This window comes from Scyliorhinus torazame, chromosome 9 (genome assembly GCF_047496885.1).
Source record: "Scyliorhinus torazame isolate Kashiwa2021f chromosome 9, sScyTor2.1, whole genome shotgun sequence".
Lineage (NCBI taxonomy): Eukaryota > Metazoa > Chordata > Chondrichthyes > Carcharhiniformes > Scyliorhinidae > Scyliorhinus > Scyliorhinus torazame.
The window spans coordinates 242,663,718-242,677,962 of NC_092715.1; the positions used below are offsets into that span (position 1 = coordinate 242,663,718).

Here is a 14,245-nt window from a genome sequence, read left to right on the forward strand (position 1 = left end):
TTAATTCTAATTTATTCTATAGTGTATTTTAAAGCCAACAGGTTCGAAGCACTTCTGGTTGACTATTTATTTCATGAGTGGACATAACATCAGGGCGGCACAGTGGTTAGCACTGTTGCCTCACAGCTCCAGGGTCCCAGGTTCAAAGCCTCAGGTGACTGTCTGGGTGGAGTTTGCACTTTCTCCCAGTGTCTGCGTGGGTTTCCTCCCACAGTCCAAAGATGTGCAGGTTAGGGGGATTGGACATGCTAAATTGCCCCTTAGTGTCCAAAAGGTTAGGTTGGGTTACGGGGATAGGGTGGAAGCCTGTGCTTAAGTAGGGTGCTCTATCCAAGGGCCGGTGCAGACTCAATGGGCCGAATGGCCTCCTTCTACACTGTAAATTGTATGATTCTACGATTCTATGAACATCGAAAATACTTTTCCAAAGACTAAATTTTTAACCAACTGAGGCTTAAAACTCTGAAGATTGACAAAGTCAAATAATAATTTTTGATATAATTTTATAGCATCAAATAAGACACTTTTACTTGTTTTGTGGTGGGGGTGGGGCGGTGTCAGGAGAACATTTCTTAAAGTAAAGACTCTAGTCTCAGATGACCCCCTCTGAGGGGGAGAGCTGACTGGTGGTGATTTAACCGGAGGATCACCAACGCACCTCAGGCGAGGGGCAAGGTTGAGCTGGTGGGCCTTCATTAATACCCTCAGCCGGTATGGGAATTAAACCCCCGCTGTTGGCCTCGCTCTGCATCACGAACTAGCTATCCAGCCAACTGAGCTAAACCTGTCCCCAGGGCTATTCCCACAGCATGACTGTCTCTTATTCAGAAAATATTCTGCTGAATCAATTGACTTCTGGCTGTGAACTATAAAGATGGTGGCTTTCTACTGGCAACTTTTATTAGAACAGCAATTTGCATTTTTTTTTAAATAAATATTTTATTGAAAAATTTTGGTCAACCAACACAGTACATTGTGCATCCTTTACACAATATTATAACAACACAAATAACAAGGACCTATTTTATAAACAAAAAATGAATAAATAATAAATAACAAAAATGAAAACTAACCCTAATTGGCAACTGCCTTATCACAAGAAACACTCTCCAAAAATATAATTTAACAGTCCAATATATAATTATCTGTCGCAACGACCTATACATATTATACAGTATATATTAACAACCCTGAGAGTCCTTCTGGTTCCTCCTCCCCCCCAGCCCCCCCCCCCCCACCCCCCCCATCCTGGGCTGCAGCTGCTGCCTTCTTTTTTCCATTCCATCTATCTTTCTGCGAGGTATTCGACGAACGGTTGCCACCGCGTGGTGAACCCTTGAGCCGACCCCCTTAGAACGAACTTAATCCGCTCTAGCTTTATAAACCCTGCCATGTCATTTATCCAGGTCTCCACCCCCGGGGGCTTGGCTTCTTTCCACATTAACAATATCCTGCGCCGGGCTACTAGGGATGCAAAGGCCAAAACATCGGCCTCTCTCGCCTCCTGCACTCCCGGCTCTTGTGCAACCCCAAATATAGCCAACCCCCAGCTTGGTTCGACCCGGACCCCCACTACCTTTGAAAGCACCTTTGTCACCCCCATCCAAAACCCCTGTAGTGCCGGGCATGACCAAAACATATGGGTATGATTCGCTGGGCTTCTCGAGCACCTCGCACACCTATCCTCCACCCCAAAAAATTTACTGAGCCGTGCTCCAGTCATATGCGCCCTGTGTAATACCTTAAACTGAATCAGGCTTAGCCTGGCACACGAGGACGACGAGTTTACCCTGCTTGGGGCATCTGCCCACAGCCCCTCCTCGATCTCCTCCCCCAGCTCTTCTTCCCATTTCCCTTTTAGTTCATCGACCATAGTCTCCCCTTCGTCCCTCATTTCCCTATATATATCTGACACCTTACCATCCCCCACCCATGTCTTTGAGATCACTCTGTCCTGCACCTCTTGTGTCGGGAGCTGCGGGAATTCCCTCACCTGTTGCCTCGCAAAAGCCCTCAGTTGCATATACCTGAATGCATTCCTTGGGGCAACCCATATTTCTCGGTCAGCGCTCCCAGACTCGCGAACTTCCCATCCACAAACAGATCTTTCAGTTGCGTTATTCCTGCTCTTTGCCACATTCCATATCCCCCATCCATTCCCCCCGGGGCAAACCTATGGTTGTTTCTTATCGGGGACCCCCCCCAAGGCTCCAGTCTTTCCCCTATGCCGTCTCCACTGTCCCCAAATCTTCAGTGTAGCCACCACCACCGGGCTTGTGGTGTAGTTCCTCGGTGAGAACGGCAATGGGGCTGTCACCATAGCCTGTAGGCTAGTCCCCCTACATGACGCCCTCTCTAATCTCTTCCACGCCGCTCCCTCCTCCTCTCTCATCCACTTACTCACCATTGAAATATTAGCGGCCCAATAATACTCACTTAGGCTCGGTAGTGCCAGCCCCCCCCCCATCCCTGCTACGCTGTAAGAATACCTTCCTCACTCTCGGGGTCTTCCCGGCCCACACAAAACCCATGATGCTCTTTTCAATCCTTTTAAAAAAAGCCTTGGTGATCACCACCGGGAGGCACTGAAACACAAAGAGGAATCTTTGGAGGACCACCATCTTAACCGCCTGCACCCTCCCTGCCAGTGACAGGGATACCATATCCCATCTCTTGAAATCCTCCTCCATTTGTTCAACCAACCGCGTTAAATTTAACCTATGCAATGTGCCCCAATTCTTGGCTATCTGGATCCCCAGGTAACGAAAGTCCCTTGTTACCTTCCTCAACGGTAGGTCCTCTATTTCTCTACTCTGCTCCCCTGGATGCACCACAAACAACTCACTTTTCCCCATGTTCAATTTATACCCTGAAAAATCCCCAAACTCCCCAAGTATCCGCATTATTTCTGGCATCCCCTCCGCCGGGTCTGCCACGTATAGTAGCAAATCGTCCGCATACAAAGATACCCGGTGCTCTTCTCCTCCTCTAAGTACTCCCCTCCACTTCTTGGAACCCCTCAACGCTATCGCCAGGGGCTCAATCGCCAGTGCAAATAATAATGGGGACAGAGGGCATCCCTGCCTTGTCCCTCTATGGAGCCGAAAATATGCAGATCCCCGTCCATTCGTGACCACGCTCGCCATCGGGGCCCTATACAACAGCTGCACCCATCTAACATACCCCTCTCCAAAACCAAATCTCCTCAACACCTCCCACAAATAATCCCACTCCACTCTATCAAATGCTTTCTCGGCATCCATCGCCACTACTATCTCCGTTTCCCCCTCTGGTGGGGCCATCATCATTACCCCTAACAGCCTCCGTATATTCGTGTTCAGCTGTCTCCCCTTCACAAACCCAGTTTGGTCCTCGTGGACCACCCCCGGGACACATTCCTCTATTCTCATTGCCATTACCTTGGCCAGGATCTTGGCATCTACATTTAGGAGGGAAATAGGTCTATAGGACCTGCATTGTAGCAGGTCCTTTTCCTTCTTTAAGAGAAGCGATATCGTTGCTTCAGACATAGTCGGGGGCAGTTGTCCCCTTTCCTTTGCCTCATTAAAGGTCCTCGTCAATACCGGGGCGAGCAAGTCCACATATTTTCTATAGAATTCGACTGGGAATCCATCCGGTCCCGGGGCCTTTCCCGCCTGCATGCTCCTAATTCCTTTCACCACTTCTTCTACCTCGATCTGTGCTCCCAGTCCCACCCTTTCCACCTTGGGAAATTCCAGCCGATCCAAGAAGCCCATCATTCTCTCCCTCCCATCCGGGGGTTGAGCTTCATATAATTTTTTATAAAATGTCTTGAACACTCCATTCACTCTCTCCGCTCCCCGCTCCATCTCTCCTTCCTCATCCCTCACTCCCCCTATTTCCCTCGCTGCTCCCCTTTTCCTCAATTGGTGTGCCAGCAACCTGCTAGCCTTCTCCCCATATTCGTACTGTACACCCTGTGCCTTCCTCCATTGTGCCTCTGCAGTGCCCGTAGTCAGCAAGTCAAATTCTACATGTAGCCTTTGCCTTTCCCTGTACAGTCCCTCCTCCGGTGCTTCCGCATATTGTCTGTCCACCCTCAAAAGTTCTTGCAGCAACCGCTCCCGTTCCTTACTCTCCTGCTTCCCTTTATGTGCCCTTATTGATATCAGCTCCCCTCTAACCACCGCCTTCAGCGCCTCCCAGACCACTCCCACCTGGACCTTCCAATTATCATTGAGTTCCAAGTACTTTTCAATGCACCCCCTCACCCTTAGACACACCCCCTCATCTGCCATTAGTCCCATGTCCATTCTCCAGGGTGGGCGCCCTCCTGTTTCCTCCCCTATCTCCAAGTCTACCCAGTGTGGAGCGTGATCCGAAATGGCTATAGCCGTATACTCCGTTCCCCTCACCTTCGGGATCAACGCCCTTCCCAGCACAAAAAAGTCTATTCGCGAGTAGACTTTATGGACATAGGAGAAAAACGAGAACTCCTTACTCCTAGGTCTGCTAAATCTCCACGGGTCTACACCTCCCATCTGCTCCATAAAATCTTTAAAAACCACCGTCTCCCCCTGTAGTTTGCCACTCACCATCACGTATCTGCCCCCGTTATCCGCCACTATAGTCTTTGCCTCGAACATTACCCGCTTCCCCACTAATATAGCCACCCCCCTGTTTTTCGCATCTAGCCCCGAATGGAACACCTGCCCCACCCATCCTTTGCACAGCCTAACCTGGTCTATCAGTTTCAGGTGCGTTTCCTGTAACATAACCACATCTGCCTTAAGTTTCTTAAGGTGTGCGCGTACCCGTGCCCTCTTTATCGGCCCGTTCAGCCCTCTCACGTTCCACGTGATCAGCCGGGTTGGGGGGCTTCCTACCCCCCCCCCCCCCCCCCCCCTTGTCGATTAGCCATCACCTTTTTCCAGCTCCTCACCCGGTTCCCACGCAGCTGTATCTCCCCCAGGCGGTGCCCCCCCGCCCATCCCCTCCCATACCAGCTCCCCCCTCTCCCCAGCAGCAGCAACCCAGTAATTCCCCCCTCCCACTAGATCCCCCGCTAGCGTAATTACTCCCCCCATGTTGCTCCCAGAAGTCAGCAAACTCTGGCCGACCTCGGCTTCCCCCCGTGACCTCGGCTCGCACCCTGCGACGCCCCCTCCTTCCTGCTTCTCTATTCCCGCCATGATTATCATAGCGCGGGAACCAAGCCCGCGCTTCTCCCTTGGCCCCGCCCCCAATGGCCAACGCCCCATCTCCTCCACCTCCCCTCCTCCCCCCATCACCACCTGTGGAAGAGAGAAAAGTTACCACATCGCAGGATTAGTACATAAAACTCCTCTTTCCCCCCTTTTTAACCCCCCTCTTCGCCCCCCACATTCGCCCCACCACTTTGTTCAAACGTTCTTTTTAATAACCCGCTCATTCCAGTTTTTCTTCCACAATAAAAGTCCACGCTTCATCCGCCGTCTCAAAGTAGTGGTGCCTCGCTCGATATGTGACCCACAGTCTTGCCGGTTGCAGCATTCCAAATTTTATCTTCTTTTTATGAAACACCGCCTTGGCCCGATTAAAGCTCGCCCTCCTTCTCACCACCTCCGCACTCCAGTCTTGATAAACGCGGATCACCGCGTTCTCCCACTTACTGCTCCGAGTTTTCTTTGCCCATCTAAGGACCATTTCTCTATCCTTAAAACGGAGGAATCTCACCACTATGGCTCTGGGAATTTCTCCTGCTCTCGGTCCTCGTGCCATCACTCGGTATGCTCCCTCCACCTCCAACGGACCCGCCGGGGCCTCCGCTCCCATTAACGAGTGCAGCATCGTGCTCACATATGCCCCGACGTCCGCTCCCTCCGCACCTTCAGGAAGACCAAGAATCCTCAGGTTGTTCCTCCTTGCGTTGTTCTCCAGTGCCTCCAACCTTTCCACACATCGTTTCTGATGTGCCTCATGTGTCTCCGTCTTCACCACCAGGCCCTGTATGTCGTCCTCATTCTCAGCTGCCTTTGCCTTCACGACCTGAAGCTCCCGCTCCTGGGTCTTTTGTTCCTCCTTTAGCCCTTCGATCGCCTGTAGTATTGTGGCCAACAGCTCTTTCTTCATTTCCTTTTTGAGCTCTTCCACACAGCATTTCAAGAACTCTTGTTGTTCAGGGCCCCATGTTAAACTGCCACCTTCCGACACCATCTTGGTTTTTGCTTGCCTTCCTTGCCGCTGTTCTAAAGGATCCACTGCAATCCGGCCACTTTCTCCTCCTTTTTTCATCCGTATCCAGGGGGGATTCCCTTCTGGTTTACCGCACAGTGTTTTTAGCCGTCAAAATTGCCGTTGGGGCTCCTATCAAGAGCCCAAAAGTCCGTTTCACCGGGAGTTGCCGAAACTGCGACTCAGCTGATCATTGCCGCACCCGGAAGTCGCTGCAATTTGCATTTATATAACGATGTGGTAGGCGAATAGGACTTGGTTCAAGTTAGGATGCACAAGCATAGTTTGTGGATGAACCTGAAAGTTTATGGACGGTGGGAGAGAGGACGCCAGGCAGGGGGGTACTGAGCAGTCGGATCCAGAGACAACAAAAGCAGGGCTAAAGGTTGAGACAGGGGCGGAAACAGGCAAGATAAAGCAGAGAAAATTCCTGTAGAAAGGCAATTTTGCCGTGAAAAATTATAACCTTTGGCAGAAGCAATATCCTCCTGCCATCAAGTCCACTCAAGTGTATAAGATCTAAAGTCTAGACTTTAAGGTGACCTTATACTGAATTAGATGAAGCATGTGTCAGCCACTCCCACTAAACACAAAGTCGATTCCATTTCTCTGTATATTTGCATTATGGTGCAACTAACATAACTAGCTCTGCATCATTTTGAAGGTGCAGTCTCCAGAACCCTGAATAAAGTAGAACTAACACCCAAAGTCACTAGTAGACAGAGTATTCACGGAATGACTTATTTTTCCCCCACTGTCGAAAAAAAATTAAACAGGGAATTGTATATTAAACTATCAATTGATTTTTAAACTTTGCTTACGACCATTCTTATTCTAGCTACCTTAGACATCAGGTTGCCGAATGATTGAAATTGGCACTTCACAATGGCAATGTAATTGCACGCATGCAAAATCTCACTTCTGTGAAATGGCCTCCAACTAGGTGCAGGGTAAACGTGACATGTCGTAATATACATCATGGAGATTCTTTCAAGAATCCAGCAATGAAGCTCGACACCATCCAGGACAAAGCAACCCGCATGGGCAGCACAAGTGGCTAGCACTCTGGCTTCACAGCGCCAGGGTCCCAGGTTCGATTCCCCGCTGGGTCACTGTCTATGCGGCGTCTGCACGTTCACCTCATGTCTGCGTGGGTTTCCTCCGGTTTCCTCCCACAGTTCAAAGACATGCAGGTTAGGTGGATTTGCCATGCTAGTCTCCAAAATGGTTAGGAGGGGTTATTGGGTTACAGGGATAGGGTGGAAGTGAGGGCTTAATTGGGTCAGTGCAGACTCGATGGGCCGAATGGCCATCTTCTGCACTGTATGTTCTATGTTCTATGATTGCTCCCCCTTCCACAAACATTCAAACCCTCCACCACCGACGAATTGTGGCAGCCATGTGCACCATCTACAAGATGCACTGCAGTGACTCGCCAAGGCTCCTTTGACAGCACCTTCCAAACCCACGACCACTACCATCTAGAAGGACAAGAGCAGCAGATACCTGGGAACCCCACCACCTGGAGGGTCCCCTCCAAGTCACTCATCACCCTGATTTGGATCTCGCCGCTCCTTCACTATCGCTGGAGCAACATCCTAGAACTCCCTCCCTAACGGCACAGTGGGTGTACATCCACCTCAAGGACTGCAATGGTTCAAGAAGACAACTCACCACCACCTTCTGAAGGGCTACTAGGGATGGGCAATAAATTCTGGCCCAACCAGCGATGCCCATATCCTGTAAAAATGAATTTTTAAAAATGTAAAAGGGTTAAATGCTAACAGCAGACAAGCGAGATCAAAGTTCCTGTCACTGTGTATTTTTGAATTTTGTTTTCTGACTGAGGATTTAACCCAAAGCTGCATCTTTTTAACTAGAAAGGCTATGCAATAATGGAATACCTCACCAGATACTGCTTCTACAGCCAGTTTTAAAGCTGAAAGTCAATGTTGAGTTTTAAAATTATAGTTGTAAATTATGGGCGGAATTTTCAGGCTGTTCACAACACAGGATATTCCGGTCCCACCACGCGCACCCCCGCCTCGGGTTCATAGCCACAGAAATCACTAAAGGCAGCGATGCAGGTTAGGATTATGACACACTTTGATCGAGGAGATGTAGATAAAGTGCTTCCACTCGTGCGAGTGCGGGTGCAGAATTTATCCCCAAATCTAACACACTCCCAGAATCAGGGCTCTCATTCACCCCCCGTCTGATTGAGTGAGCACGCTGAGCCTGGAGGTTACCTGAACACACACACCCTATTACACTCGAATACTTTGCTTTATTGATTACGCACAATAGCACAGTGGTTAGCAATGCTGCTTCACAGCGCCAGGGACCTAGGTTCGATTCCCGGCTTGGGTCACTGTTTGCGTGGAGTTTGCATGTTTTCTCCATGTCTACGCGCGTTTCCTCTGGGTGCTCCAGTTTCCTCCCACAAATCCTGAAAGACTTGCTTTTTAGGTGAATTAGACATTCTGAATTCTCCCTCAGTGTACCCGAAAACCGCCGGAGTGTGGCGGCTAGGGGATTTTCACAGTTGCTTTGTTGCTGTGTTAATGTAAGCCTACTTGTGACACCTAATAAAGATTATCATGATTATTTTATTTTATAAATTTAAAATGGCCAATTCCTTTTTTTTTCAATTAAGGGGCAATATAGCTTGGCTAATCCACCTACCCTGCACATCTTTGGGTTGTGGGGGTGCGACCCACGCAGACACGGGGAGAATGTGCAAACTCCATACGAGCAATGACCCGGGGCCGGGATTGAACCCGGTCCTCAGCGCCGTGAGGCAGCAGTGCTGACCACTGCATCACTGGGCCGCCCTATCATGATTTCCTTGTGCCCAGATAGTTGTTTCTTTTCATACTTCAGTTTTATGCTGAAATTCATGCTTAATGCTGTGTCAAACATATCTTTCCGAAATTTGCTTGAGTGAGAGAAAATTTGAAATGTGGTCCCTGCGCCCCCTCCCCATTTGAAAAGGTTGGACATGCCTGATCTAGATAGTAAGGTTATTTTGGAGATATAGTATTGTCTTAAAGACACAACCCATGCACAACTGTTTTGTACAACTAGACTTTGCGACTCAGATCGGACTATAAATTTTCATTCATGCTGGTTAATCGGACATAGCATGGATCATGCTATGTAGAAGCACAATACATCCTATGATTGTTTTAACAAAACTGAAGTGTGCGTTGTGGTATATTACTAGCATTGCTCAGGGTTAAAGTCAGGATAGGATATGATACACAATGTTATTATTCTTCTGCTATAAAGCTCGTCAGATTAACAGACAAGAGTGTTCAATATTGTACGTTTTGTTAACTTTCTGGACCCGGGCAGTTGCTTCTGTATCTTAAAATGTACTGTTTTTTAATACATTTTTAAATAGCAGATGACCTTGTATGATGTACCTGTTAGGGCTGATGGGCACAGGTGATACAGTAAGGTTACTTTGGAGACATGGTACTGTCTTAAAGACACAATCCATGTAGAACAGTCTTGTACAACTAGACTTTGCTACTCAGATCTGATTATAAATTTTAATTCAAGCCTGTTAATCTCCCATTGCATGGATCATGGCGAAAGAACAAAAAAACTTGCATTTATATAGCACTTTAAACAACTCCGACATCTCAAAGCACTTTACAGCACTTAGTGTAAGAATAAAGACATGTTACTTTGTAATGCACACCCACTAAGCCTCGACAAAAAGTATTCCTCCCACTCTGCAATTTTGTTTTCCCTCTTTCTATCGCCTTCCATCGCTCAAAATATTATCCATTTGTAATCTCTCCCTTTCTCTTCAAGCTCCCGACACAAAAGGATACATCTCTCTCACTCCTTTCCCCAAACCCTCACTCTTTTTGCTATCACAAGAGGTTGGTCAACAAGCCTTAACTGGGGCCCAAAAAATTGTGGTTAGATAGCTGTGGGGAACTTGCTTGCAGTCGGCGGGAAACTCCCTGAAAGACCCGCCACAAATGACACTTAGAAACTTTTCCATTAGATCGCGCCCATAGACTCTGGAAACTAGGGCGAGAATACCTAATCTCATGCCATATTAAGTCCTTACAGTCAGCAATCAAACTTAGGTCACTGAAAAAGGCAAATATTTTTACCATGTACAAAAATATTAAACCTTTTTTTAAAAGCACAAGACTATAGGTGTCGATAGTGAAACAAACTTGTATCAATGGACAGAAAGATACAATCACATATTTGATGTTCCAACGCTACGACATAAAATAAATGTCTTATGGAGACTTCACTCCTCAGGGCAGCACGGTGGCGCAGTGATTAGCACTGCTGCCTCATGATGCCAAGGACCTGGGTTCGATCCCGACCACGGGTCACTGTCTTGTGGAGTTTGCACATTCTCCTCGTTGCTGCATAGGTCTCACCCCCAAACCCAAAGATGTGCAGGGTAGGTGGACAGACTGTGCTAAATTGCCCTTTAATTGGAAAGAAAAGAATTTGGTACTCTTAATTTATATTAAAAAAAGAGACTTCACTCCTGTGATTTTCTCCATTGGTCGCCTGATCGTATTTGTATCGGTGTGCAACATGTGAAATGAGGAGGAAAACAGCTTATTTATCAACTAAATCCCTCATTTTTCTCTTCTTGATCATGCAATTCTATCTCGTATGTTTTTATTTCATTCAAGTGGATACTCCTGAATATCAAAACACTAAAAGAATAACTCATTTTAAGATTGCACTGTTGTTTACAGCCATGAGAGGTGAACATTGACTGTTTCAGATCTAAACAGTGATACTTTCCAAAATCAAGTTTTGATCATACCCCTCCTGCCCACCATAAACGAACAGCTAAAAATAAGAATAAGCAGTTTCTGACATTCAAGTTAACAAAAATGGTTGCCACATATCGATCGTGATTGCTGCACATGAAAATATATTTCACGATTGTGGGTTTCATTAGCTGATTAAAAATTGCAGCATCTCAGAAAATGTGGCTGTCTCTTTGCGTGTGGGGGGAAAATAAATTCAACCTCAACAACAAACTAAACACTTTACAAAAAAATGATGTTATATATAACATCATGATATAACAATTTCTTACGTTCATCACATCGGAGACATTGGCAAAAAGAGTAAACAACGTTCTAATCGCTTATCGGAACACTGTACAACACACAACGCAGAGTTCACCGGCAATGCTGTTGTTCAAAAGGCAACCACGAACACAGTTTTGTTTGTTAACTCCACCTGATGTTTCAGAGATTGTCAATCACACCAACAAGTACAAATTGCTAGGAGGGAGCAAAACTCTAAAAAGGGAGTATTCAACCAGGGTGAGAGTGTTAGCTCGAAACCACACCATCAAGGAGAAATGGAAATTGCTATGATCCTAGCAAAGACAAGCCCCATCTCATACACTGTACAGAAAGATTATGACAGGGTTTGATAACATCATGCTAATCAGCTACTTACTTCACAAAGAGTTTGCAGAAACCTCTCAATAGGTTCTTCCTTGGGCGACACGGTGGCATAGTGGTTAGCACAGTGACACAGTGGTTAGCACTGCTGCCTCACAGCTCTGGGTTCAATTCTGGCCTCGGGCGACTGACTGTGTGGAGTTTACACTTTCTCCCACATCAGCGTGGTTTCCTCTGGGTGCCCTGGTTTCTTCCCACAGTCCAAAGATGTGCAAGTTAGGTGGATTGGCCATACTAAGTTGTCCTTTAAGTATCCAAAAAGGTTAGGTAGGGTTACAGGGAGAGGGTGGAGGCATGGGCTTAAGTAGGGTGCTCTTTCCAAGGGCCGGTGCAGATCCGATTGGCCAAATGGCCTCCTTCTGCACTGTAAGGACTCTATCACTCTATGACCCTTGGAAAATCTAGAGACCGATACTTTGGAACAGAGACAGACACAGTCCCAAGTTCAAATTCTATTTCGAAGGACTTTCCAACACCTATAGTGACAGATACTGGAGTAGCAAATCAGGAGATACCATCAACTGAAGGGAATGAGGACACTTCCAAGGTTTCAGGTAACCAAGTTCCAGAATGCCAAATTCAACCAAAAAGGAACAGACATTCACCACAGAGATTGTCTTATTGAATGATATATATGTACAGAAATAATGCATAAGTTGGTCTGTTGTATAAACATTTATCGTTGTCTTTGCATTAATGAAGTAAAGGGAGAGGATTTTGTATCAGAGAATACATTCCCGCTAGTAAAGCATCACGTGATGTGCAGTGACGTCAGCAGAGTGTTTGCCTGGGCTTTGCAGAGTTCTCTATCTTAGATTGCATGAGCAACACCTCTTAATTAACCTCTCATTGTGTTTTGAAAGAATCCAGAGTGTGGGTACCTCCATAAATCTTTACTTGGCGGCAGCAAATAAATCTAACACTTCCCAACCCTACCCACCGTCTGCAAGTAAGGACAGCACAATACTCCACTTGCCTGGATGAGTGCAAATGTAACAACACTCACGAAGCTTAGCACCATCCAGGTCAAAGCAGCCCACTGGACCGGCACCCTATTCTCCATCTTAAAACATTCACTGCCTCTACCATTGGCACGTAATGACAACAGTGTACACCATCTACAAGGTACACTGTAGCAACATGCCATTCTCTACGACCTAGAAGGGCAGAAAATGTCATATTATGGGAACACCCCACTATGCATTCCACCCACTCCGCCGCCTCCATTTGGGCTTGGAACAATATTACCATTCTGATCGCTTGGTCAAGATTTCTTCCTGAAGAGCACTGTTGGTGTACCTACACTATATGGACTGTAACAATTCAAGGGGGAGGATAACACTACCTGCTTACAGGCAGCAAATGTTGGCTTTGCCAGCGTTGCTCATACACCACAAAACAATTTTTAAAAAATCTTTAGATCCCTTGAGTAACAGACAGACACAGTAAAATGGCTTTCATCTGTGTTATATCAGCTCAGTTTTGTGTAGTTTAATGTGAATGATTATCCTTAAATGAAATGAGCAACTCAGAGCACTCATGTCACATAGGAACGGTGAAAACTGGATTAAAAATTACCTCAAGGGAAGTATATCCGTTGTTCTATTTTGCCTCCAGTCTATAAACACCTGCTATTACACAGCAGTATCCAGATAATACAACATTTTTGCAGCTCGAACACCTCAACTCAATGTTGTTTCACATAATTCTCTGTAGGGCCACTGACTGTTGACAATTAATTTTGATTCTCAGTACAAGTAGCTTCTTTGCAACTGAAACAAATACAATTAAAAAGTGACTGCAGGAGAGACATTTTTTAAATCTTATTTTGTCAAGGTAACTGTACCTGACAAGGGGAGTCAGGTGCTTACTAAGAAAGTAATCTGCCAGCACTTTCTTCCTCCCTTAATTCAGGCCAATGAATTAGTCATTCCAATTGAGAGGAAGACGGCTGTGGTTGTTGGAGAGCTCAAATGCCCAACTGGGAGCAGCTCAACTGGATCGGTTCCAATTTCCATTGAAAGCTGGAACTGTTGATAACCGATTTTCTTCTCTGGGCCTGGACTGATAGTGTCAGGTGTCAGCCAATGAACATCTCCAATAGAAGAGAATCAAAGCACCTCCCCTTGACATTCAGTGGCATCACTGCTGAATGCCTCGCCATGAATATCACCGGTACCATATTGACCAGAAGCTTAACTGAACTAACTGTAAATACGATGGCAACAGAGACTGTCCACCCATTTATAGGTCTGGAGTGTGATGGAGTACTATCCACCGGCTGATAAGTGCAGCTCCAACAATATTCAAGAAGCTCAACAAATTCAGAACAAAACAGCCACATCGAACATTCACTTCCCCCACCACATTCTGCTGGCAGTGTGTACCATGTACAAGATGCACTGCAGCAACATGCCAAGGTTCCTTCAACAGCATCTTTCAAACCAGTGACCTCTACCACCTAGAAAAACACGGGCAGAAGAGACAGGAGACCACTACACCCGCGTATTCCCCTCCAGGGCACACACACCACCCTGATTTCAAACTACAGCGCTGTTCTTTCACTGTCACCCCCT

At 46.7% G+C, this 14,245-nt stretch overlaps 1 protein-coding gene across 4 annotated transcripts in view; it reads right to left on the minus strand.

The window, feature by feature from the left end:
• The window catches only part of LOC140429773 (lysine-specific demethylase 4C-like), a 557,303-nt gene that overhangs the window by 74,119 nt on the left and 468,939 nt on the right, over positions 1-14,245 (minus strand). The window lies entirely within an intron of this gene.